This window comes from Moschus berezovskii, chromosome 9 (genome assembly GCF_049115385.1).
Source record: "Moschus berezovskii isolate FMDL1 chromosome 9, NW_MosBer_1.0, whole genome shotgun sequence".
In the NCBI taxonomy this organism is placed as follows: domain Eukaryota; kingdom Metazoa; phylum Chordata; class Mammalia; order Artiodactyla; family Moschidae; genus Moschus; species Moschus berezovskii.
The window spans coordinates 98,509,539-98,537,441 of NC_142468.1; the positions used below are offsets into that span (position 1 = coordinate 98,509,539).

A 27,903-nucleotide genomic window follows, 5' to 3' on the forward strand; every position below is an offset into this window, starting at 1 on the left:
AGTTCAGCAAAAGTCAGAAGATTTTCTCTACAGTAACGATATTTGGAGAAGAAAATAGAAACCCACTCTAGTGTTCTTGCCTGGAAAATCCCACGGACAGAGAAGCCTGGTGAGCTACAGTCCCTGGGGTCACAAAAGTGTTGGACACAATTTAGTGACCGAACATAAACAAGTGATTTTTGAGCTGAGACCTGAAGGATGAAAATAGGTCAGTCTCACCAAGATCTGGGGGAGGAAAATTGCAGATAAATGAAAGAATAAGACCCAATGTGGGACAAGACGTGACAAGTTTAGAAAACTGAAATAGCATTGTGACTGCACAGAGAGTCAGGGAAGAGAGTTATGAACTAAGATTGAAGGGTCAGGTGGGATTCACATTGTGTAGAACCTTGTATACCATAGCCAAGAATTTGTATTTTATTCTAGAGGCAATAGAAGTCCATTGAAGAATTTAGGCAGGTAGCAACAACTTTGATTTATACTTTAAAAACCACTGTTGCTACCAGTTAGATTAGTGCTTCTCAAATTTCAAAGTGGTTAAAATCACCTGGGGATTTGTTAAAATGAAGATTCAAATTCAGTAGATTTGGAGTCTATCCTGGGATTCTGCACAAGTTCTAATATTGCTCGTGTATATTTTGAGTATCAAAACTCTGGGTAATACATTTTGAGAGAAAAGAGACAAGTTAGAATGTAACTTGGATCAGAACAGTGCTTTCCAAATTTTGTTTAATATATCTTATTTTATGAAAAGATCAGTTCAATTCAGTCACTCAGTCATGTGCAACTCTTTGCAACCCCATGGACTGCAGCACGCCAGGCTTCACTGTCCATCACCAACTTCCAAAACTTGCTCAAACTCATGTCTATAGAGTCAGTGATGCCATCCAATCATCTCATCCTCTGTCATCATCCCCTTCTCCTCCTGCCTTCAATTTTTTCAGCATCAGGATCTGGTGGCCAAAGTATTGGAGCTTCAATTTCAACATTAACCTTCCAATGAATATTCAGAACTGATTTCCTTCAGGATTGACTGGTTTGATCTCCTTGCAGTCCAAGGGACTCTCAAGAGTCTTCTCCAACACCACAGTTCAAAAGCATCAATTCTTCAGCACTCAGCTTTCTTTATAGTTCAACTCTCACATCCATACATGACTACTGGAAGAACCATAGTTTTGACTAGATGGACCTTTGTCAGTAAAGTAATGTCTCTGTTTTTAAATATGCTGTCTAGGTTTGTGATAGCTTTTCTTCCAAGGAGCAAGCATCTTTTAATTTCATAGCTGCAGTCACCATCTGCAGTGATTTTGGAGTCCAAGAAGATAAAATCTATCACTGTTTCCCCATCTATTTTCCATCTGCCATGAAGACCAGATGTCATGTTCTTAGTTTTTTGAATGTTGGGTTTTAAGCCAGCTTTTTCACTTTTATGAAAAGATATTAGTTCTTATTCTCTGTGAGGTACTCTGATGTTTCCTAATCTTAATTTTATTACAAAACGTGTAATGACAAAAACCTTACTGATTAAAATAAAAGAAAATTAAAGCTGAAATTTTTCACTTAGTAAAATGAAAACTCATTTAAAGTAGTAACATCCTGACTTGGTATAGTATTGGAAAGTCAGCAGCTTCATGGGTTGCTGTTGAAGCCATAGCTTGGTGAAAATTTTCTTCATGGAAACCAAACATTTAGTGTCATGTTTTTTCCCTTATCCAAGCAATTTCACTTTCATTGAAACTACAGCTTAAATGATGTTCATAAAAATATTGTCTATAATACTGTATAACTAGAAAAATACCAAATAGTGATTAGTTTTTAGAATACATCTAAATAATGGAAATTAGCCAATCATTTAAAATTATGCTTTTAATATATGTTTTCTGACATGGAAGTATCTACAATGTTGAGAAAAACAAATATGTTAATAAATTCCAAGTATAATATAGTCCCCTCTCATAGAAAAAATATAGCTGTATAATACATGCACCAAAAATTCTGAAAACTGGTGATAGTCATAAACTTTATGTCATGAAATTATGGGAGTGTTCTCTTTTTAAACGTGCTTAAATGTTCTAATTTATTTAAAATTAATATATATAATTAAGTAATAAAATTTTAGCTTAATTTAAATTTAAAATACTAGACTCCTTCCTTCAAACTCTGGATCCATTTTTTATCTTTAGTGGAAGAAGCAATTGACAAAAGGTCAGAGTGTCTGAGTTCTGTTCCCAGCTTCCATTTCGCTATAAGTCATGCTTTAAGTGGTCATTCAAATACTGTAGATCCTAATTCTTTCACCTATTAAATGAAGGGCATGGACTGAATCAGTATTTCCTAAAGTGTGATTGATGCAAGAGGTCATGGTAGGCAGTACATAAAAGAAAATTGTAATTGTTGCAGATAAGGTATTATTTCAATTTGTAATAGAAAAACTATAACCTGCTCCTGAATTATATGGCTTCATATATAACATCCATTAAAACAAGGATACATTTTGCACAGTTATTTTTTAAAGTCTATTTAATATAATATGCTTTAATAAATAATAATAAATTTAATATTAAATTAGTAAATAATTGTATAAATGGTCAGTTCAGTTCAGTCACTCAGTCGTGTCCGACTCTCCGCGACCCCATGAATCACAGCACACCAGGCCTCCCTGTCCATCACCAACTCCCGGAGTTCACTCAAACTCACGTCCATCGAGTCGGTGATGCCATCCAGCCATCTCATTCTCTGTCATCCCTGTCTCCTCCCATCCCCAATCACTCCTACCATCAGACTCTTTTCCAGTGAGTCAACTCTTCGCATGAGGTGGCCAAAGTATTGGAGTTTCAGCTTTAGCATCAGTCCTTCCAATGAACACCCAGGATTGATCTCCTTTAGAATGGACTGGTTGGATCTCCTTGCAGTCCAAGGGACTCTCAAGAGTCTTCTCCAACACCACAGTTCAAAGCATCTTCGGCGATCAGCCTTCTTCACGGTCCAACTCTCACATCCATACATGACCACTGGAAAAACCATAGCCTTGACTAGACAGACATTTGTGGGCAAAGTAATGTCTCTGCTTTTTAATATGCTGTCTAGGTTGGTCATAACTTTCCTTCCAAGGAGTAAGCGTCTTTTAATTTCATGGCTGCAATCAGCGTACGCAGTGATTTTGGAGCCCCAAAAAGTAAAGTCTGACACTGTTTCCACTGTTTTTCCATCTATTTCCCATGAAGTGATGGGACCAGATGCCATGATCTTAGTTTTCTGAATGTTGAGCTTTAAGCCAACTTCTTCACTCTCCTCTTTCACTTTCATCAAGAGGCTTTTGAGTTCCTCTTCACTTTCTGCCATAAGGGTGGTGTCATCTGCATATCTGAGGTTATTGATATTTCTCCCGGCAATCTTGATTCCAGCTTGTGCTTCTTCCAGCCCAGTGTTCCTTATGATGTACTCTGCACAGAAGTTAAATAAGCAGGGTGACAATATACAACCTTGACGTATTCCTTTTCCTATTTGGAACCAGTCTGTTGTTCCATGTCCAGTTCTAACTGTTGCTTCCTGACCTGCATACAGGTACACAGATATAAAAAAATATCACGAAGACTATGAACCAATGAGTATGACACTACTGGTGAGGGCACAGCATGGTGAAAACTTGCTTTCTGAACTGGAGTCTGAGCACAAAGGGGCCTGCCCTCTCACCTGAAGGGTAGACGGTGAAAAGAAATCTTGGCAAACAGGCCCAGGATGAGTACAATTTGCACTGAGGAATGAACTTTCAATAGTAACAAAAGGCAATTTAATTCAATATAAATTCAGATTTGTCACATAAGGGAGTGATAGCTTATCCTTGATTTCTTTTTGGAGATAGAGATTTTAAGAAAACTCCCTCTGTGGGTAAAGGAAACACCTTCATTCCCACCCCAAGGCTAGACCCTGTCAAGAGGCCCAGCTGGCAGTTGTGGGACAGGCTGCAGGTGCTTGGAGAGCAGTGTGATGCAAAGCACAGAAGTAGGTAGCTGAGTCTCCAGGGTGGGAGGCTGAGATACGCAAAACACTGTAAAATTTCTCTTTTCCCAGGACTTCTTTAAAATTTTTGTCTGCCTGCTCTTTCCGGCTTGATTGAATTAAAGACAAAGATACAAGTCCTTTCCCAGGCTCCTGCTTGAACCAAACGAAGTTGTAAAATGTTTTCTTTTGATAAGTACAATTAAGATGGGCATGTGTTCTCTCCTGGACACTCAGGAATGAAGGACTCTGGTCCAATGTATATTGGCTGCTCACCCCTGTTTGAACAGAGAACCACAGACAAAGGAGATATATTAATGGCCGATTATTTTTTGAAAGAATATATTTCCTTTTCACAGTCTCCCCCAGGTGACCCCGGTAACACTAGCCACCTTTCTATATCTTTCAGATTTATAGAGATTACTAGGATCTGCTGTTTTTATTCATAGCTTCAAAGGCAGCCAACTCACAGCACAGCTGCCAAAAAAGAACCAGGCATGAAACTCCCAAAGACTTCTCCAGTTTTTCCATTGACCAGACTCATGAGAACTCAGGTTGGAATCTGAGAGCTCTCAGACACTACCAGGTCAAGCAACTTGTTTATCTGAGTGCATATTCATGAATTCGCTGTCACAGGAAGCTGAGAGACTCCTCAGCAAATCAGAAATTAGATCCATGCCCCTGTGCACACACTCACCCAGCGTCTTCTGATCTCTGAAGATGTAACACGGAGAGAGGACCACGTCAAGATCAAGTGCAGACCAGTTGCAGAGCAGTTGGAGAGTTACACCTACTATTTATCTCCTAGATTTTTCTCTTCCCTTTCTGCTGCTGCTGCCACTAAGTCACTTCAGTCGTGTCTGACTCTGTGCAACCCCATAAATGGCAGTCCACTAGGCTCCACCATCCCTGGGATTCTCCAGGCAAGAACACTGGAGTGGGTTGCCATTTCCTTCACCAATGGACGAAAGTGAAAAGGGAAAGTGAGGTCGCTCAGTCTTTCCCAACTCTTAGCGACCCCATGGTCTGCAGCCTACCAGGCTCCTCCGTCCATGGGATTTTCCAGGCAAGAGTACTAGAGTGGGGTGCCATCGCCTTCTCCACTTCCCTTTCTACTTATATAAAATTCCTGAGCATCTACCATGTACAAGTTGTAAAAAATTGAATAACTAAAATCAACCCTCTCCAGGGAAAACCTTGTAAGATTCTTTTCTCTCCTGTCAGTGCAAAAACCTGCTCAACGAGCTGATATATATGAATTTAGTTATTGACACTGTGGATAATTATCTTATATCCAGACCCTGCTTCATAAATCTTGTATGGATTCTTCTTCCAATCTACATTAAATTATACAAGAAGGAAGGTATTGTCATTTTCTGTGCATAATGCCTGTGAGATAAAGAAAACAAACACAAAATATATTAGCGGTCTTACCAAATACTGTCATCAGCTTCGTAGTTGCTGGACCCCACACAGAACCGACCTCTCCCTTTTAATCAAAATTATCATCTACTTCAGTGTAGTAATGCAATATGTTGGTCTTACCCTTGGGAATAACCAGGTGAGCAGTTAACTTTCTGTATTGAGTGAAGGTACCTCTATGTTAGTAGATACCTAGACTCAAGTTCAAATTCATCCATGTCTGAAAGAGAAGCACTAGCTCACTCTGAAATTACACACAACATTTCAAAAAATGCTCCTTGACAACCTCCAGGTGCAGGTTTGGGTACAGAGTGCAAGTGCCTGGGGAGCATAGTGCGCCCACCACACGGATGTAGAAGGCTGGATCGCTGAGCTGGGCAGCTGTGAGGTGCAGGGAGCTGTGCTTGGCAGTTGCATCCACAGTCGCTCTGTACAGTCCATTTGACTTTTTGTTGTCACTGTAAGTCATGGTTATCAGGGAAACAAGACCTCTCCCAGTGTCCTGTGTGTACCACCTTAGGTGGTTAAAGGGGCTCACTGTATAATTGCATTGAAATGTGCAATTCTCTCCCTCCAGGACCACCAGGGATGGAGGACTCTGTTCCACTTGGTTTTTGCCACTTAGCCTGTTCAAAAAGCAAAGAGAGATCTGAGAGATAGCTCACCCGTTTTTATTGCTTTCTAATTTGCATCTCTTACTCCTCTCCAGAATGAATCCCAGCTGAACCGTAACATGGCCCCTACCCCTAATTCTTCTCTCCTCCTACCCCAAAGCAATACATGCAATACACCTTTTTGAAAACTTTTAAAAATATTCCTTGGATTTACTGTGTCAACCTGGCTAAAACTCTTCATTAACTTACAACAAAAATGAAGCCACAAAACCACCAGGAAGGATCTCACATGCATCTCCATTCTTCTGCACTGGGCTGTCCCCCAAAACTGACTTGTCTATTCAACACCTTTTATTTTTTTACATTAACAAAGGATTCTCAGGGATTACGCTTAGCCAATCAGAGACTACAACTCTATTGAGCCAACGACCAGATTTTGCTGCTTCATACTCAATCATACCCACAGGCAGGGCCAATGCAAATACTGCCATCTTGGGGTCAGAGCTGTGGTTGCTCAGAACCTTGGGTTAGGCTTCTTGCTAGGTTTCTTTCTCACTATTTTGAACATAATACTGAATATAAGCCCCTATAAGTCTCTGTAAACAGAGTAGGTTAGTACATAAAACATTATGTTTAAAAATCCCGGTATGAATTCTGACTTATTGGATAGGAGAGTTAAGCCTCAGTTTTCTTATCTGAAAATATATATGGTATACTTTCCTGACATTTTTGAAAGATTTAAAAGACATGATGTCAGCTATCAGCATAATGGCAAAGGAAGAAGCCTTATCTCTCTTTCCTCCACAGACTTGGACTTAACAATGATATTAGCAACAATGTACCTTGAAGGACAGTGCTGCTGCTAAGTCACTTCAGTCGTGTCCAACTCTGTGTGACCCCATAGACGGAAGCCCACCAGGCTCCCCCATCCCTGGGATTCTCCAGGCAAGAACACTGGAGTGGGTTGCCATTTCCTTCTCCAATGTGTGAAAGTGAAAAGTGAAAGTGAAGTCGCTCAGTCGTGTCCGACCCTTAGTGACCCCACGGACTGCAGCCTACCAGGCTCCTCCACCCATGGGATTTTCTAGTCAAGAGTACTGGAGTGGCACCCAGCTAAAAGTAAACGCACTGGCGGAAGAACAAGCTGAGACCAGTCACAGGGGAGAGAAAAGCAACTTCACTTCACCCACCCACATCAGTCCCTCAGCCAGACGGGCTCAGTTCAGTACCAAGAAGATAGCCTGTGCCCATCGTGTCCCCCATGGGGGAGGGGAGTGATGGGGGAGCTAGCACCGGACCTTCAGTCCCCTCAGGGCACCCTCTGTGGGGTGATTTTTTATCTCACCTCATGCCCAGTATGACAGGCAGAGCACAACCTCTCGGGACAGTGAGAAACAAAGGAAAATGCAGGACGGCTCTTTTGCTGCCAGTCCTGCTCTGTGAACTTGGAAGAGCAGAACTGAAGTTCTCCCTCCATAGGGGAAAAGAGAGCAAACGGGGCGAGGAGAAGGAGCTGGCCTTACTCCCAGCATTTCAGAGTAGGAATGGTCTCAATCTCCCCCTATTCAGGACAGAGCAGAGCCTGGTCCCTTGGGATAGTAAGGAACAAAGGAAAGGGAGGGTGTGGTTCTACAACTAGCACTGCCCTGCAAGACCGGGAATCAGCGCAGAACTGGTTTTAACCCCACACAGATGGGAATAAAGTGAAGGGGGCCTTATGCCAGATAATTCAAAGCACCCCCCATGGAGCCAGTTTCTACTTGCTTAGCACTGAATGACTGGCAGGGCTTGGTCACTGGAACAGCTAGCAGCGAAGGGAAAAAGAATGGTGTGGTATTATAGCTAGTACTGATCTGCAAGGAGGAGAAAGGATAGAACTGAGGTGTTTCCTCCAAATGAAAGGACAGGAAACCAACGGGTCCTTGTCCAGATTTACTCAGGAGTACACTCCCAAAGGGACTGGTCTCTGTCTTGCCTCATATTTAACACTGCTGACTGATGAAGGTCTCTTCTAGTCAAGACCAGACCATAAATACTAGGAGAGGTACCTGCTGCTTCAAAAGCTCACCCAACAAAGCAAATCTGCAAGATGCAGAAAGAATCGAGAAAACACGATACAATCAAAGGCAGGAAATAAATTTCCAGTAACCAACTGAAAGAAATGGAAATCTGTGAATTACCTTAAAAAGTGCTAAGTGTAGAAGCTTGTGAAATTTTTCTTATTGCTTCTATCTTCTCAGTGAAATGGGAAGCCAACAAACACTTGACAGTGTGGATATCTGAGGACTTATTCCAAACTTGCAATATAATACCCAGAGATATTGAAAGCAAAATTATGGTAAAAGATAGATCACATAAACACTTACCTTAAAAAGCTAACATATTATCCCCTTGTATAACAAACTAGGCCTTCAGAATAGGATTATTAGAGATGAAGACACGCACACATTAAATTAATCCTATTGGTTCTGTTTCTCTGGGGAACCCTAATACAGAGAACTTTTAAAATTCATAAAGAAATTTCATAAGCCAAAAACCATAGTCTCAAATTTGTATGTACCTAAATAATATATATTGGAGAAGAAAATGGCAACCCACTCCAGTACTCTTGTCTGAAAAATACCCTGGTAGGCTACAGTCCATGGGGTCGCAAAAAGTCGGACACGACTGAGCGATATATATTGTGAGTTTTACACACTTTTGTGAACATTCGCTATAGTTCACAACAAAATTATTTTTAAACATTGATGGCTCAAAGAAATGGTTGATTAGAAATGCTTACTACAGAAAAGGATGAAAACAGAATCAGTCCAGGAAAATCAAGAGCAGAAGAGCTGAGAGATGACAAGAGAGGAGAGAGGCAAAGGGAGCAGGAGAGGAAGAAGTGAGAGAAGAAAAGAACCCTAGGCCACAGAGTTGTCCGTACCTATTCTGCTTAAATTAGGGGCAAGATGTTTGAAATACAGTAATCAATTTTCAATAACACCCTCAACAGAAGCAAGGGTAGTTACTAAAGTAGATTTTTACAAACTTCATCAAAAATCAATGTGGCAACAGAAAAAAAATTCAAAAATGTCCTACAAAGCAATGACAGAGTTCAAAACACTGAGGCAGCTGCAGATTTCAAGGGATTTCAAGTAGATGTGATTCTTCCAAACTCTAAATCCCAGTCCTCATTATTTAAATCCTCTTCTTCAAGAAAACAGATGACACAAAAATGTTCTTGTTCTCCAGTGTTGGTTATCCATTTCCCATCCTTGCGTGGACTAGTTGTGAACATGTGTTTAGCGACTTTGCCAGGGTCCCCAGCTGACAGAGCTGGGAATACAGGTAGATAGTTTCCCGTTGCCTGAGATGGTACTTCATACACATCTTGTGAAGCAATGCAGTGGATTTATCTCTCCTTACTTCTCCAATGGCATCTCTCCCAGCCACATTGTTTTCTCTATATTTCTAGCACAGGCTTGAAGTTGACTGGACATGTATTCTTTACATATCCGGTAAGCAACTGGCAAAAAGCACTGCTAATGTTGAAATATAAATATTGAATAGAAAAGAATGCCTAGGTTGAAAATCTTAATAAGGAAAAATGAAAGAGATAGGAAAAAAGACAAATATAACATTTAAAAATCAGAAGAAAAATGAGCCATTCAAGATTTGAGCCTGGATAGCTGCCTCAAAATAAACGAAAACTGAGAAAACCAGATAGCCTTAACCTCAATCTCAACTCACATACACACATACATGCAAATTTAAAGACAAAACTAATCTGAGAGAAATTAAAGAAAATATGAGATAAAATTTTATCATTTAAGGTGCTACAGATAGTGAAACATGAAATATATAACTGAGAATCCATAAAAGAAATTTTTCATAAATTTGCTACATACATACTATTTTTAAAATTCTGCATAGCAAACATGAACAAAGTCAAAAAGATTGTATTAGACCTTTTTAAAGACATATTTATGACAGTTTTGTGACAACTTTCTTAACAGAGAATGCTCTTTCAAATCTATGTTTAAATGACTGTAACACAGGTGTTTTAGTTGCTAGGTCACATCCAACTCTCAGGCACCCCATCAGGATCCTCTGTCCAGGGAATTTCCCAGGCAAGAATATTGGAGTGGGTTGCATTTCCTTCTCCAGGGGCTATTCTGGACTCAGAGATTGAACCCTCATTTCCTTCGCACTGAACCATCTGGGAAGCCCCATAACACAGTAGGGAATGGTAAGATACATGAATAGAAAATTTACACAAAATATATAATGACTTTTAAATGAAATGAAGTTCCATCTCATTCATAAATTTTAAATAATATTTAAAAAATTTAAAGCCTAACTGATAAACAAAAGTCCAAAACCTCAGTAATGCACAAAGTTTAGGGAAAATAGGTATTCTGCCTAATCATGACTGTTGATGGTAAAACTTACCTATAAGAAAATTTAGTTGAATTATAAAGACTATGGGTATGTTACTTTCTTCAATAATATTTTATTTCCTTAAAGTGAATACTTAATTATTATATTTTAAATTTTTAATTATTTTGGATTTCTTATTACATGTGCCATTGTTCAATTCATCAATGGCTAACTTCCAATTTTCTGCTGGGTTTGGAAAGTGATCACTGCTCATTATACAGGCACTGGTAGAGAACATAGGTAGTCTCTGCTTATATATTTGTAGTCCTCCTATTTTCAGCATTCACTCCCTGAATGACCTCAGAACACACAAACACACACAACACGTCCTCCACTGTAATTATTCATATGGAATTGATGTCTCTGGTCTCTAAATTTTTCTGCAAGGGTACAACAGCATCCCAATGCTTCTTGTTTCTTTTTTCAAAGGCCCCAAGTCTCACTATTTATGTGACTTTACCCTGAAATTACTTTAATCCTGGACAAGGAACTACTGGTGTCATACTCTTTTGCTAAACTCACTAATGAGAGTTGGGTGTGGGGAATATTCACTTCTTCTCATGCCCTAGTCATTTGTATGAGTTTTGTATCAACCAGAGACTGAGAGACAAAACACCATAGACTATGCCACAGAGTGGATCAGATAGTCAGACCCTCAGCATCCAGGCCCCCATTGCTGCTCAGAGTGTGTGTCAGCTCCCCCTGCAGTTCCCTTCTGATTGAGGCTTTCTTCAAGTGGAAGGATTTTGATTTTCTGTGGTATGTGGCTTCAAACTCTTTTCTGATTCCCTTCTCCTTGTCCTTCGTGGCTTTCAGGAGGAGTTGTGGACCTTCTCTTGAATACGGAACATACCAAAAAAGAGTGGGGTACTCGGTGGCTGAATAAATGCAATTGATGGTCATGGCAGCCTTTTCTGGAAGAGCCACTTGGCCACCTGACTGGGTCACTGAGTCTCCACGGGTTTTTCCTGGGGGAAAATAAAAGAGTGCTGTGTGATCTTAGGCATAAAGCTCTGGGTTAAAATTATGATTAAAGGTTTTGTTGACATAACAGAAGAAAGAATCCAAATTTTTAGAGGTGTTTTGCTTATCCAGCAGGAAGAGTATTAGGTCACTAAGCCTGAAGAAGAGCTCATCTGTAGAGTATCTCCTGAATAACGTTCTTGACTCTTAACATAAAGAAATGTTGAAATCACAGTCAAATTTAGTTTCACACAGAAAATGTGTCTGTGTTAGGAAACTGCACCCTATGGTGTTACAGGGACAGAAAGGTGATGCATGTATTCTGGTCTCCTCTGCAAATAGGAAAAATGTTATCCTTGACTTTATCCATGAGGCCCATGTCAGTCTTCAGGTGAGGCTTGGAAATCTGATCAACAGCTGTCAACACCTCTCAGGTCTGTTTTGTTTTTAGGATACCACCTGACATGGAAGTTCTTTAACAAAGCATCCCAGGTATATCTGTAGCTGAGAAGATATCAGTTTTCTCAATCACTTTAATATAGTGCTTTATAGTCTCAAGTATCCACGTGGGTCAACCTATAATCCACTGACTGTCAGAAAAGGGTTTTGTGGCTGATTACAGAGGAAGTAATAAGAAGTCAAGTCAGTATTGAATGAATCTCTATTTCTCAGGAGTGTACCCCAATTTATAGAACAGTGACTTACATTTATTACATGCTCACTAAGTATTTGCTGTACCAAGCAAAAATAATGAATAAAGGGTCTTTGACTGAGGAATCACTACTACTTGAAATATAGTATTTTATCATTCCTAAAATAATATCATGTATAAGAAATGCTAGCTTTTTAATAAAATATTTTCAGGGGGGAAAATTCACACTATCCTATCAATAGTCAAATAACCTTGAATTTCAAAACCATTAAAATATGAAAACAAAATAACTATCATAACTGAATTTATCAAATCCTTATAGAATGATCTGACATCAATATCTTATTCTACTGTTTCCCTGATTTCAAGATAAGATGGCTAATCTATCTGAATCAGCCAAGACTAACCCCATACTCAGTGAAAATCTAGCTTCAGGATTAATTCTCTTAGCATCCATCTGCCACAGTTTGTTGCCAAACTTTAATCAAATAATTTTCCTCCACCGGTTTGGGAACCCTAAAAATGTGGATTTCTGTCAAAAGCCTGGAGCACGAGTTAGGACCCTCTTCTTTCCCAGCTTTTCAAATTATTATTAAAGACATAGCTGATATTCATATAACAGCTGATAATAGAATTAACGTGTGACTGATTTTAAATGACAGACTCAGGAATCCCAACTATAACTTCATGAATTGTACTTCTCGGGATTGAGACCAAAAAGTGTAATTTTTTCCTTGACCCCACTGCACAGCTTGTAGGATCTTAGTTCCCCGCCCAGTGATGGAACCAGGGCCCTCAGCAGTGAAAGAACAGACTCCTAACCACTGGGCCACCAGGGAATCCCCAGAAGTTCATACCTTTTAAAACTCCCAGATGGTTTTGTTGCAGCCAGTTCGATACTGGTTTATAAGATTTCTCTTGTAATCAGTGACCTAGAGCAAGATGGTCATCAATGATCAGGGAGAAATGCAATTTCTTAAACTGGTCTTTTGCTATGAAATAGCAGCAGCAAAAACAAGCAGTTCATTAGCTTACTTTTTAGAATATTCATTTTTGAAAAAATAAAATAAAAAAATCCTCAAGGCTATCAGAGTGAAGTTCTGGAGTGGAACACATCTTCTGTAAAACCCTGTAACCATGCATCCCTAGACACACGTGCATGGGTGCTCAGTCGCTTCAGTTGTGTCCAACTCTTTACAATCCCATGGACTGTAGCCTGCCAGGCTCCTCTGTCCATGGATTCTCCAGGCAAGAAAACTGGAGTGGGTTGTCATGCCCTCCTCCAGGGGATCTTCCTGACTCAGCAATCGAACCCACAACTCCTGCATCTCCTGAATTGCAGGAAGATTCTTTACCGCTGAGCCACAGGGGAAGCCTCCCCCTAGACACAAAGATGGAAGTTTAGCTCAGTCTGATTCCTGGAGTTTACTCTCCACAGATTTGTATCAGGCAGCTTCAGCAGTCCAAAGTCCACACAAATAATTTCCCTGATGCAGATTTAAGTAATAAAATCAGGCTCAGATTCTCTTTTGGGTTCACATATTCCTTCCTTTCTCCTTCATTTTCCAACTCCATTGTCAAAAATGACCTCAAAACTATGCTAGGAAGGAATTCTGAAAAAAAAAAATGATACATTAAACAGAAAGCAAAAAATAAATTTAGATGATGCTGGGTTGAAAATAAATAGAAAGTTGCTGTCCACTCATTTAAAAAAATATAGGACAATGAGAGCATAGAGGAGAAATATTTGGAACTGGGGTCACATTAGAAGACTCATGCAACATTGAAGAAAGACATTTGCCAACCTTGGATTTTTAATTGTTTAGTTAATATACAACACTCACAAAACTATACTGCACTTATTTTAAGTAAACAAATTAATAAGATTTGACATGTGTACACATTTGTGAAGCTGTTATTCCAATCAAGATAATGAACAATGCATCACCCAAAAAAGTTTCCTCACATCTCTTTATAATCTCCCCTCAATCCTCTCCCCACCTCCTACTCGAATTTCCATGCAGCACTTCCGTCATGAATTAGTTTGCATATTTTATGTGATATAAATGGAATCATGTGTACTCTTTTTGTCTAACTTCTTTCACTCAGCATAATTAAGATTCTTTCATGGTTGTAAGTATCAATGGCTCATTCCTTTGTACTGATGTAATATCCATTACATAGATATAAAACAATTTGTTAATCTATTCACCTGTTAACAAACATTTCTGTTAGCTCTAGTTTGAGGCTGCTACAAAGTTGCTTTGAGCTATTGTGCGTCACATTTTTAATAGACACGTGCTTTCATTTTTCTCTTGGGTGACTATCTGGGAGTGGAATTCCTGGAGCATATGGTAGGTGTTTATTTGACTTTAACTTTTTTATTTTTTCTAGTAGTTTTTTTATAGATTCCCTTGGATTTTTACTCAGATAGTTATGCTGTCTGTAACTAAAGAGAGGTTCACTTCTTCATTTCCAAACTGTCTGTTTTTTGTTTCTTTCTCTTGCCTTTTTACACTGGCTAGAATCCCTAGTAAAACACTAAATACAAATGGTGAGAGCCAAAATTCTTCCCCTAGTGCTGAAATTAGGGGAAAGCATTCCTTCTTTCACCATCAAGTGTGGTGTTTGATGTAGTTTTTGTAGAGGTTTTTTTTTTATTAAGTTGAGGAAATTCCTTAGGTCATAATTTGCTGGAAGTTTTAAAACAAGAATAGATGCTGAATTTTCTCAAATGCTTTTTCTGCATCTATTGAGGTTATTCTCATTAATCAATCAACTGCTACTTGTCAGTCCCTGCAACTACACTATTGATAACTTGCCATGATAAAATGTCAAAGAATATGTCACTCTCCCATTTTATATAATAAAACAAGGCTCACAAATGTCTAGAAAGTTCATGGCAGAGCTAATAATTTTGAATAGAAATCTCTTTGATAGCAAAACCTGATTCCCGGTTTTTTATACTATAGATAATTTTCAGGGGCTTCCCTGGTGGCTCAGTGGTAAGAACCCACCTGAAATGCAGAAGCTGCAGGTTGGATCCCTGAGTTGGGAAGATCCCCTGGAGGAGGAAATGGCAACTCACTCTGGTATTCTTGCCAGGATAATCCCATGGACAGAGGAGCCTGGCAGGCTACAGTCCATAGGGTCACAAAGAGCTGGACATGACTGAAGCAACAAAGCACATAAGCACACAATACAGTCTGTTAACTACTTTCTTCTTTATTTCTGCATATTGAACTAATAACAAGTAACTAAATAATCACAGATTTGACCCTTTCACCAAAAGAGGAAAGCAACACATTAGAAAGAATATCCAAGCTGCAGTTCAGGAGCTGACCACCAGGTAGTGCCTTGTCCATTCCTTTCAGATCAATTATTAGGCACGTGAGGAGCAATGCACTGTACCAAAGATGACAAATTTTTCTAGGTTTAGGTGAACCACCAGAGAGCCAAAACCTCATTCATAGCTCCTGATCACTCGCTTTCTCTAGTCCTTGAAACTGGCTTGTGATAAAGTAGTCTAGAGGATAGCTGTTCAAATTAACTAGGATAGATATTTCTCAAAATTTTTAAAATAGAAGTGCCATATGATTCAGGAATTCCATTTCTAATTATATCAAAATTGAAATTTTGGTATATACCCAAAATACTGAGATATTTATATTTCTATGTTTCCATCAAAAGGTGGAAGCAACCCAAATATCAACAAATGAATGGATAGATGAAATGTGGTCTATACTTACACTAGCATATTGCTCAACGTTAAAAAGGAAAGAAATCCTAAAACATACTACAACATAGATGAAACTTGAGTACATCATGATAAACGAAATAAGACACAAAGTGACCTGTGTTGCATGATTCCACTTATACAGGATGTCTAAAGTAGTCAAACTCAGAGAGAGCAGAACAGTAGTGGTCAGGAGCTGGACAAACAGGGGAGTGGGGAGTTACTCTTTAATGAGTACAAATTTTCAACTTTTCAACATGAAAAGAGTTCTAGAAAAGAATAATGTTGCTGTTTAATAATAATGTAAATGTATTTCATATCACTGTATTATACACTTAAAATTATTAATATGATTAAAAATATCTGTTAGGATGGTAAGATTTTTTGAGTTAAACAAATTTAACACTTTTTAAAATTAATTTTTACTGGAGTATAGTTGATTTACAATGTCAGTTCCCGATGTACAGCAAAGTGAATCAGTTGTACATATACAGCATATCCACTCATTTTAGAATTATATTCCCATGTAGGTCAGTACAAAGTATTGAGTAGAGTTCCCTGTGCTCTATAGTAGGGTTCTTATTAGTTATCTATCTATATTATATATATACTAGTGTGTATATGACAATCCCAACCTCCTAATTTAATCCCTCCCCTACATCCCCCTTGGTAACCATAAATTTGTTTCCTATTTCTGTGACTCTACTTCTGTTTTGAAAATAGGTTCATTTGTACCATTATTTAAGATTCCACATATAAGTATTATAAATATTAGATGATATTTGTCTTTGTTTGACTTCAGTCAGTATGACAATCTCTAGGTCCATGCATGTTGCTGCAAATGGCATTATTTCATTGTTTTTCATGGCTGAGTAAATCACTGCAGATGCTGATTGCAGCCATGAAATTAAAAGACGCTTACTCCTTGGAAGGAAAGTTATGAACAACCTAGACAGCATATTAAAAAGCAGAGACATTACTTTGTCAACAAAGGTCCATCTAGTCAAGGCTATGGTTCTTCCCGCGGTCATGTATTGATGTGAGAGTTGGACTGTGAAGAAAGCTGATCGCTGAAGAATTGACGCTTTTGAACTGTGGTGCTGGAGAAGACTCTTGAGAGTCCCTTGGACTGCAAGGAGATCCAACTAGTCCATCCTAAGAGAGATCAGTCCTGGGTGTTCATTGGAAGGACTGATGCTAAAGCTGAAACTGCAATACTTTGGCCACTTCATGTGACGAGTCGACTCACTGGAAAAGACTCTGATGCTGGGAAAGGTTGGGGGCGGGAGGAGAAGGGGACGACAGAGAATGAGATGGCTGGATGGCATCACCGACTCTGTGGACATGAGTTTGAGTGAACTCTGGGAGTTGGTGATAGACAGGGAGGCCTGGCGTGCTGTGATTCATGGGGTCGCAGAGAGTCGGACATTACTGAGCTACTGAACTGAACTGAATGATCATGAACTCCTTATTGACAAATTCAGACTTAAATTGAAAGAAGGGAAAACCACTAGACCATTCAGATATGACCTAAATCAAATCCCTCATGATTATACAGTGGAAGTGAGAAATAGATTTAAGGAACTAGATTTGATAGAGTGCCGGATGAACTATGGATGGAGGTTCGTGACATTGTACAGGAGACAGGGATCAAGACCATCCCCATGGAAAAGAAATGCAAAAAAGCAAAATGGCTGTCTGGGGAGGCCTTGCAAATAACTGAGAAAAGAAGGAAAGAGAAAAGCAAAGGAAAAAAGGAAAGATATAAGCATCTGAATGCAGAGTTCTGAAGAACAGCAAGGAGAGATAAGAAAGCCTACCTCAGTGATCAGTGCAAAGAAATAGAGGAAAACAACAGAATAGGAAAGACTAGAGATCTCTTCAAGAAAATTAGAGATACTAAGGGAATATTTCATGCAAAGATGGGCTTGATAAAGGACAGAAACGGTATGGACCTAACAGAAACAGAAGATATTAAGAAGAGGTGGCAAGAATACACAGAAGAACTGTACAAAAAAGATCTTCACAACCAAGATAATCACGATGGTGTGATCACTCACCTAGAGCCAGACATCCTGGAATGTGAAGTCAAGTGGGCCTTAGAAAGCAACACTATGAACAAAGCTAGGGGAGGTGATGGAATTCCAGTTGAGCTATTTCAAATCTTGAAAGATGATGCTGTGAAAGTGCTGCACTCAATATGCCAGCAAATTTGGAAAACTCAGCAGTGGCCACAGGACTGGAAAAAGTCAGTTTTCATTCCAATCCCAAAGAAAGGCAATGCCAAAGAATGCTCAAACTACCGCACAATTGCACTCATCTCACACGCTAGTAAAGTCATGCTCAAAATTCTCCAAGCCAGGCTTCAGCAATACATGAACCGTGAACTCCCAGATGTTCAAGCAGGTTTTAGAAAAGGCAGAGGCACCAGAGATCAAATTGCCAACATCCTCTAGATCATGGAAAAAGCAAGAGAGTTTCAGAAAAACATCTATTTCTGCTTCATTGACTATGCCAAAGCCTTTAACTATGTGGATCACAATAAACTGTGGAACATTCTGAAAGAGATGGGCATACCAGACCACCTAACCTGCCCCTTGAGAAACCTATATGCAGGTCAGGAAGCAACAGTTAGAACTGGACATGGAACAACAGACTGGTTCCAAATAGGAAAAGGAGTACGTCAAGGTTGTATATTGTCACCCTGCTTATTTAACTTCTGTGCAGAGTACATCATGAGGAACGCTGGGCTGGAAGAAGCACAAGCTGGAATCAAGATTGCCTGGAGAAATATCAATAACCTCAGATATGCAGATGACACCACACTTATGGCAGAAAATGAAGAGGAACTAAAAAGTCTCTTGATGAAAGTGAAAGAGGAGAGTGAAAAAGTTGGCTTGAAGCTCAACATTCAGAAAACTAACATCATTCAATTCTAATGAGGTGGATGAAATTGGAGCCTATTATACAGAGTGACTAGACGGACCTTTGTTGGCAAAGTAATGTCTCTGCTTTTTAATATACTATCAAGGTTGGTCATAACTTTCCTTCCAAGGAGTAAGTGTCTTTTAATTTCATTGCTGCAATCAGCATCCGCAGTGATTTTGGAGCCCAAAAAAATAAAGTCTGACCCTGTTTCCACTGTTTTTCCATCTATTTCCCATGAAGTGATGGGACCAGATGCCATGATCTTTGTTTTCTGAATGTTGAGCTCAAGCCAACCTTTTCACTCTCCTCTTTCACTTTCATCAAGAGGCTTTTTAGTTCCTCTTCACTTAGGTCCGTCTAGTCAAGGCTATGGTTTTTCCAGTGGTCATGTATGGATGTGAGAGTTGGACTATGAAGAAAGCTGATCACCAAAGAATTGATGCTTTTGAACTGTGGTGCTGGAGAAGACTCTTGAGAGTCCCTTGGACTGCAAGGAGATCCAACCAGTCCATTCTAAAGGAGATCAGTCCTGGGTGTTCATTGGAAGGACTGATGCTAAAGCTGAAACTGCAATACTTTGGCCACCTCATGAGAAGAGTTGACTCACTGGAAAAGACTCTGATGCTGGGAGGGATTGGGGGTGGAAGGAGATGGGGACGACAGAGAATGAGATGACTGGATGGCATCACCGACTCTGTGGACATGGGTTTGAGTGAACTCCGGGAGTTGGTGATGGACAGGGAGGCCTGGCGTGCTGTGATTCATGGGGTCGCAAAGAGTCAGACACGACTGAGCGACTGAACTGAACTGAACTGAACTGATACAGAGTGAAGTAAGCCAGAAAGAAAAACATCAATACAGTATACTAACGCATATATATGGAATTTAGAAAGATGGTAACATTAACCCTGTATACGAGACAGCGAAAGAGGTATAGGTGTATAGAACAGTCTTTGGGACTCTGTGGGAGAGGGTGAAGGTGGGATGATTTGCGAGAATGGCATTGTAGCATGTATATTATCATATGTGAAACGAATCACCAGTCCAGGTTCAACGCATGATACAGGGTGCTGGGGGCTGGTGCACGGGGATGACCTGGAGGGAAGATATGGGGAAGAGGGAAGTGGGAGGGGGGTTCAAGAAGGGGAACACATGTACTCCCGGGGCGGATTCATGTCAATGTATGGCAAAACGAACCAATATATTAATGTAATGTAATTTGCCTCCAATAAAAAATAAAAAGAAATTAAAAAAAAAACTAAGATCATGTCATCTGATCCTATCACTTCATGGGAAATAGATGGAGAAACAGTGGAAACAGTGTCAGACTTTATTTTGGGGGGCTCCAAAATCACTGCAGATGCAGTCACAGCCATGAAATTAAAAGACGCTTACTCCTTGGAAGGGAAGTTATGACCAACCTAGATAGCATATTAAAAAGCAGAGACATTACTTTGCCAACAAAGGTCCGTCTAGTCAAGTCTATGGTTTTTCCCGTGGTCATGTATGGATGTGAGAGTTGGACTGTGAAGAAGGCTGATCACCAAAGAATTGATGATTTTGAACTGTGGTGTTGGAGAAGATTCTTGAGAGTCGCTTGGGCTGCATGGAGATCCAACCAGTCCATTCTAAAGGAGATCAATCCTGGGTTTTCATTGGAAGGACTGATGCTAAAGCTGAAACTGCAATACTTTGGCCACCTCATGCGACGAGTTGACTCATTGGAAAAGACCCTGATGCTGGGAGGGATTCGGGGTAGGAGGAGAAGGGGCCGACGGAGGATGAGATGGTTGGAAGGCATCACCGACTCTGTGGACATGGGTTTGAGTGAACTCCGGGAGTTGGTGATGGACAGGGAGGCCTGGCGTGCTGTGATTCATGGGGTTGCAAAGAGTTGGACACGACTGAGCGACTGAACTGAACTGAACTGAATAATTAGTGGCATTGAGCATCTTATGTGCCTCTTGGTCACCTATACATGGTTTTTGGAGAAATGTCTATTGGATCGTCCCTTCATTTTTAATTTGAGTTGTTTAGGGTTTTTTAATATGATTCTGCATGAGCTGTTTGTATATTTTGGAGACTAATCCCTTGTCAATTCTGTTGCAAATATTTTCTCTCATTCTGTGGATTTTCTTTCTGTTTTGTTTATGATTTCCTTTGCTATGCAAAAGCTTTTAAGTTTAGTTAGGTTTCATTTATCTTTGTATTATTTTCATTACTCTAGGAGGTAGACCGATAAAAGATTCTGTTGCGATTTATGTCAAAGAGTGTTCTGCCTATGTTATCCTCTAAGAGTTTTATAGTATCCAGTCTTATATTTAGGCCTTTAATCCATTTTCAGTTTATTTTTGTGTATGATGTTAGAGAGTGTTCTGATTTTTCTTTTACATGTAACTGTCCAGTTTTTCCAGCCTCATTTATTGCAAAGAATATAAGATATTCCTTTTAAGATTTCTACTCTACACAATTGCTTTCCTAATACAAATATAAGAGGCAGCTACTATACAAGATCACTTAGCAACCACCCGTTACCATTCAACTTTTAAAACACTGAGAAAAATGAGATTCGAGGTAGAAGGAGGAAATTGGAGAAAGGAATATTTGGGATTGTGTGACAGTGATTGAAAGAGAGGGCCTAGAGGGCTGCAAAATCAGCCACATGATGGAAAAAATGCTTTTGGAGGAGTGTGCAGTGAAAGGCAAGACCAGAGACAGAACATAATTCATACAGTACCTGACAAGATGTCCTTCTAAGAGCCACTAATTATTGATCTTTCTGTGGATAAGACTGAAGAGAGGCAGGAAAAACTTACATTATGGAAATTGAGCCATTCTGTGATAGAGGTGTTAATAAGAAGCAATGAGTATTCTCACAAAGTAGGCACCTTAGAATGTAAATAAGGGTACTATTAACTCAGCTAACAAAACTAAAATGAATGAATTTATTCAGTTCAGTTCAGTTCAGTCACTCAGTCGTGTCCGACTCTTTGTGACCCCATGAATCACAGCACGCCAGGCCTCCCTGTCCATCACCAACTCCCGGAGTTCACTCAAACTCACGTCCATCGAGTCGGTGATGCCATCCAGCCATCTCATTCTCTGTCGTCCCCTTCTCCTCCCACCCCCAATCCCTCCCAGCATCAGAGTCTTTTCCAGTGAGTCAACTCGTCACATGAGGTGGCCAAAGTATTGCAGTTTCAGCTTTAGCATCAGTCCTTCCAATGAACACCCAGGACTGATCTCCTTTAGAATGGACTGGTTGGATCTCCTTGCAGTCCAAGGGACTCTCAAGAGTCTTCTCCAGCACCACAGTTCAAAAGCATCAATTCTTTGGTGATCAGCTTTCTTCACAGTCCAACTCTCACATCCATACATGACCACTGGAAAAACCATAGCCTTGACTAGATGGACCTTTGTTGGCAAAGTAATGTCTCTGCTTTTTAATATGCTATCTAGGTTGGTTGTAACTTTCCTTCCAAGTGGTGTAAAACAGCATGATATTCAAAAGAAGGAAAATCACACCGAGATTTCATCACAAAACAACACCTGTAATATATAGTCATTTAATATTTAATTAATTGCTAGGAAAATTAAATAAATAGTCTTGTTTAGGCTTCAGAGCAGAACAGGCCTCTGAACAGGCCTTGCTTCTAACCTGCCTGGACACTGCCCTGACTGTGAGTAACTGCCCTGACTGCAAGACTTCCAGCACCATGGATAAAATGGGGAAGGAATATTGAGATTGTTGAGCTCCTGGAGGGATCCCCCAGCCTTAGCAACATTCCAAGTTTAACATGACAAAATGAACAGCATTAACATGAAACCAGAGCTTCAGTTTGGTCACAGATTGATGATGATATCAGTTTGCAACCGCCCTGGGATTGTAAATGGAAGCCCTGAACTGCAATCTTTGAAGTCTCACCCACGGAGCAGAAGCTTTTCATAATTGGGGCTCCAGATGTGCTGTGACATGGGACTTCCCAGTGCTGAAAACTCTCAAGTCTGGATGCTGACTTCCACCCAAGTCTGGATGTTGGTCAAAACCCAATTTGGTGATGTATCATCTGCTCTTTCTATTTCTCTTTTCTTTTGATGTTAGTGTGTCTAATGTTAGTATATTCAAAGTAAGCTAGATAACTCTCCAATAAACACCTATATTATTTATTCGTATATAACAAGTGGCCTATTTTGTTAACAAATCCTTTGAACCTGAGACAAAAGTGAAAGCTTTCAATAAAATGTGAATAAATTGAAATGAAAATTCAACAATTCACACACATTTTTACTGATTTGTAATTCAGACATTTCTGAATTTTCTTAGTCAATTCTCCTAGCTCACACTAATCACTATATGGCAAGGATTTTATGTGGCTAATTTTTGTCCTCAATATGTAATTTTATATTTTTAATTGATAAATAATTTAAACCCAAATTTTTAGGGATAAGGATTTTTTTATGAGTGACAGCTCTGAATATGGCCTCTGAACTTAGAGAACTATTCTCTTAGAACGAGTATCTTCTCTCTAACCCTATGCCTGTGCGATCCTAATCACTTCCTGTCTGTGCTGGCAGCTCCCTGCCCCGGTCCCTACAGCAGGTGGAGCAGGGCCCTAGGTTTTGGTACAGGTCCCTCCTACGTGCGTCTCACTGTGGCCTCTCTCAGTGCACAGAAATACACTGCAGAGTCCTCCAGCTGTGAAGCTGAGATGACAAGCGTGATGGATTTGCTTCCTTTCTGGAAATTCACTGAGTAATGACCTTCTGTGGCATTTTGCTGGTTATAAGAATCCTGACGAATAAGGAGAATCATCCCCCCACTGCTGGGCTGCTTGTACCAGAATAAACTATATTGTGAATCACTGGTGTCATACTTGCAGTCCAGGGTCACAGCTTCCTTCTCCTGCACTAATACTTGTGGTTGGTCTTGAGTTACCTTCTGGGCAATAATGGATCCTAAAGAAAAGAGATAGAATCAAAACTTTAGGAATAAGTGGTGTGGAATAAGAAATCTTATTTTAGACCCTACTACCCCTTCTTCCCAGGGTTCCCATAAGACTGCCTGTTCCCCCCGTCCTTAGGTCACAGAGGAGGCACAGTTCCACCAGGATCATCCTTACCTAAACACAGTGAAGCCATGACCACTTTCAGAAGGCTGGAGAAAAGCATGTTTCAGCTCTTTCACTAGATGGAAAATATCTTCTTCAATGTCAAGGCTTTGCAAGGTGAGATGAGCCTGACAGGGTGAGGGAAGAATTGCTGGGTATGTGCTGCTGCTGCCCCACAACAGGAAACAGGGGTTTCCTGGAGTAGCAAGTTGATGTGGCTCATGTCAACTTCTCTATGGACCAGTTGAGTGTCTCACTCACCCCAAACTTCCTTTTGCATTAACCAGCTCTTCAGTTTTATACCAATTACATCTGAAAATAAACACAAGTCAAATTTGATATTGAAAGGAAGAGTGATAATTTGACTAACTACTGTGTTCAGTTTTTGCATCTATGATGGAATTGTTTTAAGATACTGCATGTAATGGATTATGGAAACAACATAAGATGTAATGATCATTTATCCTCATACCTACATATGCTTTCTATCACTTAAGATAGAAATAAATTGCTTTATGAAAAGAAGACAAATCCATTTGTGTTAATTACTGAAGCTTTCCCAACCTACATATCAATATAGCAATCACTATAATTCTTCACCACAACATCTGCTCAGTTACCTAACTTAGGACCTAATAGTAGGAGAAAAGATAATCTCCCATTGCAGAAGGCTAGAATGAATCTCGTAGACATGGAATCCTGTCACAGTGGTCCCTTTCTCTTCTCTATTTGTTCTGACAGCCCAGGTCTGTTCAGAGAGGGCAAATAGATGCTAGATTTTGGTCATCAGGTTATCAAACCTTTAAATTTATATTGTTCCCATTAATTCAATTGGAACCTTCTCAGTCTGGTCTGACTCTTTGTGACCCCAGACCTGCCAAGCTCCTCTGTCCATGGCATTCTCCTCCAGTGGATCTTTCCAACCCCAGGATTGAACCCAGGTCTCCTGCAATGTAGGCAGATTCTTGACCATCTGAGCCACCAGGGAAGCCCAAAAGAGCCACAAAAAGCCTCTATATTCTGTGTACCTAGTTCTAAGGGAATATATCACAAGAGACCTCGATAAGACAGTTGATCATAAGACCACTACTGATTATAATATTTATGTCAGAATGTAAAAGGAAAGCCATGTCTAAGGATATTACTAAACCACATGGTGTCAACTACAAATTGGCACTTGCCAAGAGTACTTGCCAGCAACTGAACAACAGCAAGGCTATTTGTTTTCTACCTCTGCAGAGATTGAACCCTGTGCTGCTGCAGCTGCTGACCTTCAAAACCCTCTGAGGGTAATGCAGGGTGGAGAGTGAGGAACTCTGTGCTCCAGGGAAACTGGTGAAACAGGTCGTTACATGGTTAGATATTTTCAGGAATTGATTTCATGATCCCAATCATTGCATCTCTTCATATCTAGAAAAGCACTAAATCCCTTCATGGTGACATCAGCTCCTTGTGACTAGCAGAAAATCTTTTGTAAAGTAAGCACTTGATTGCATTGAATTCCCCCTTCACCAAAATCTTATATATTGACTTTCCCGCACTATCTCTTTGGAGCAGTCTCTCAGAGCTATCCGAGATTCAGTCTCCCCAGCTGCAGTCCTCATTTTGCCCAAGTAAAACTTAACTCACAGCTCTCACATTGTGTATCTTTTTAGTCAACAATGGCAAACTGCAGAGAGCTGTTACCTACAGTGGCCTACCCCTTAAAGTTGAACAGAACTTACCTTCTTATCTCCAAGTAATTACAGCCTCAGCTAAACTACTTGAAGTTTTTTCAGATCCTGTCCTGGAATCTCCATTAAATCTGATTGTACCACACATAACACAAATTGTTCTACAACCTAAAACATCCAACCCTTTTCTACCAATCAGTTGACTAATATAAAATATTAATTTCCCCTCAGGTTATTCAACTTTGTTACCCTTCTCAGTGAAAGGTTCTCCTGATAGTACTTCTGCTATTCAAAATGCCTTCATGTCCAGAACAGATTTTTTTAACACTTTCATACCAAACATGAATTAATGTGTTTTAAAATAATCTTATTTTAAATACTGAAAAGAAACAATACCAGACTGTCTGTGCAATAACTATTCTAAACTCCTTTTTAAACCAATCATTAGCAAAAATGAAATTAACTAAGTAGCTGAACTTGTGTATCTCTCTTGGATATATTAAATTGCAAAAAGTATACATACAGTTGTAGTTACAGGTTTTTAACATAGTTCACATATCATGTATGCCTGTTAAAGTGAAAGTGAAAGTCGCTCATCATGTCTGACTCTTTGTGACCCTATGGACTATACAGCCCATGGAATTCTCCAGGCCACAATACTGGAGTGGGTAGCCTTTCCCTTCTCCAGGGGATCTTCTCAACCCAGGGATTGAACCCAGCTCTCCCACATTGCAGGCAGATTCTTTACCAGCTGAGCCACAAGAAAAGCCCAAGAATACTGGAGTGGGTAGCCTACCCCTTCTCCAGCAGATTTTCCCAACCCAGGAATTGAACCAGGGTCTCCTGCATTGCAGGATTCACCCTTTCTTATTTCTTTAAAAAACATCTACTGATAAGCAACTATGTGAATGGGGAATGCTCAATTCAACATATAGAAAGTGAAAAGCATTACAAGCTTATTGTAACAATAATTTATTAAAAAGGTAAGCTGAATATTCACAATATTATGTGATTGCAGAATTATCAATATCATATTTATTGGATATAACACATTTCCCTATAATTGGCATGCAATATATAATCAGAAAAATAATAAATGCTGTTTTCAAAACATAGTATTAAAAAAAACCATTCATAAGAAGAATTGTGAATTAATACCAAGGGGTTATTTATAGAAAAGGAGTCTGAGTGGCAAATGTAAAGGAGATCTTACAATTTCAAAACAAAACAATGCTAACTCCCTTCAAGAATTCAGTAAGCAGCAATTATCCATAAAATGTGTCATACTTTCTGGGTCATCTTGAACCTAACCTTCTTATTCTATGCTTGTCTAACACATCAGTTTCCACTTGCAGACAAACAATATGACAAATGCTACTTTGAAGGTTGCACCAAAGGAAGGGGGCTGCCTCAGTCACAAGTACGAGTACAGGGAGCAGGTGCCTGGGAAGCCCTGTGTCCTTGCTGCTCAAAAGCAGACAGCTGCGTCTCCAGCTTCAGTGGCTGCGATGTGCAGGGAGAGACGCTTGGCGGTCTTACTCAAAAAACAGTCCGTCCGTCCGTCCGTCCTTTCCGTCGCTCAGTCGTGTCCGACTCTATGCAACCCCGTGGACTGTAGCCCACCAGGCTTCTCTGTCCGTGGGATTCTCTAGACAAGAATACTGGAGTGGGTTACCGTTTCCTTCTCCACAAAAAACAGTCAGTCTCTCGTATTTTGTTCACCCATATTTGAACGAATAGTTAAAAGGAGCTGGGGACCTTTCCCAGGTTCTTGCTTATACCAAGGAAAATACTTGAAAGCTGTGTCTGTATAAGTGCAGGTGATAACAACGATGTTTCCCTCCTGGACACTCAGGGTAGAAGGATTCTGCTCCACCTCGTTTCCAAGACTGACACCTATGGAGAAAGTAGAAGTCAGAGAAAGAAGAGTTGTCAGATTATGAAGTTCCGTAATTTACTTTCCCTTTTCTATAATAACCAGAAGAAACCTAAATAAATCAGTCTTGGTGTCTAATGAATATCTACTAATACACTCTGTTTCCCTTAAACCCTCAACTCACAGTCCAGCTGTAGCCATAAGAACGTGATTAAAGCTCCAATGGGTGTCTTCATTTTTTTCCCATTTAAGATCAATTGTGGACCTGCAGTCTCCAACCAGGAGACCTGCTTCTGTTACCAAGTGTTCCCTTCTTTTCTCTAGTGGTTTCTTTGTCTACCCAGCCAATAAGAAAATGGCTCTGCTTCTGCTCTAAGCCTATCCATTCAGAATCCACTCAAATGAACCCTCCACATGTTCTGATCAGCAGAGGTGCACCACCATCTGGTGGTCACATCTCTAACTACTGAACTCTGGTTAAATGTCCTTTTCATGTCTGTGCCTATGAGG

General features: G+C 39.9%; 1 long non-coding RNA gene across 1 annotated transcript; it reads right to left on the reverse strand.

The window, feature by feature from the left end:
* Positions 1-23,254: 23,254 nt before the first annotated feature.
* Positions 23,255-27,690, reverse strand: LOC148776636 (uncharacterized). Its single transcript, XR_016038375.1, has 4 exons — positions 27,578-27,690; positions 27,299-27,413; positions 23,857-24,156; positions 23,255-23,692 (listed from the first exon to the last, which is right to left on the reverse strand). It is a non-coding gene; the product is annotated as an uncharacterized LOC148776636 (long non-coding RNA).
* Between the last annotated feature and the right edge of the window lie 213 nt (positions 27,691-27,903).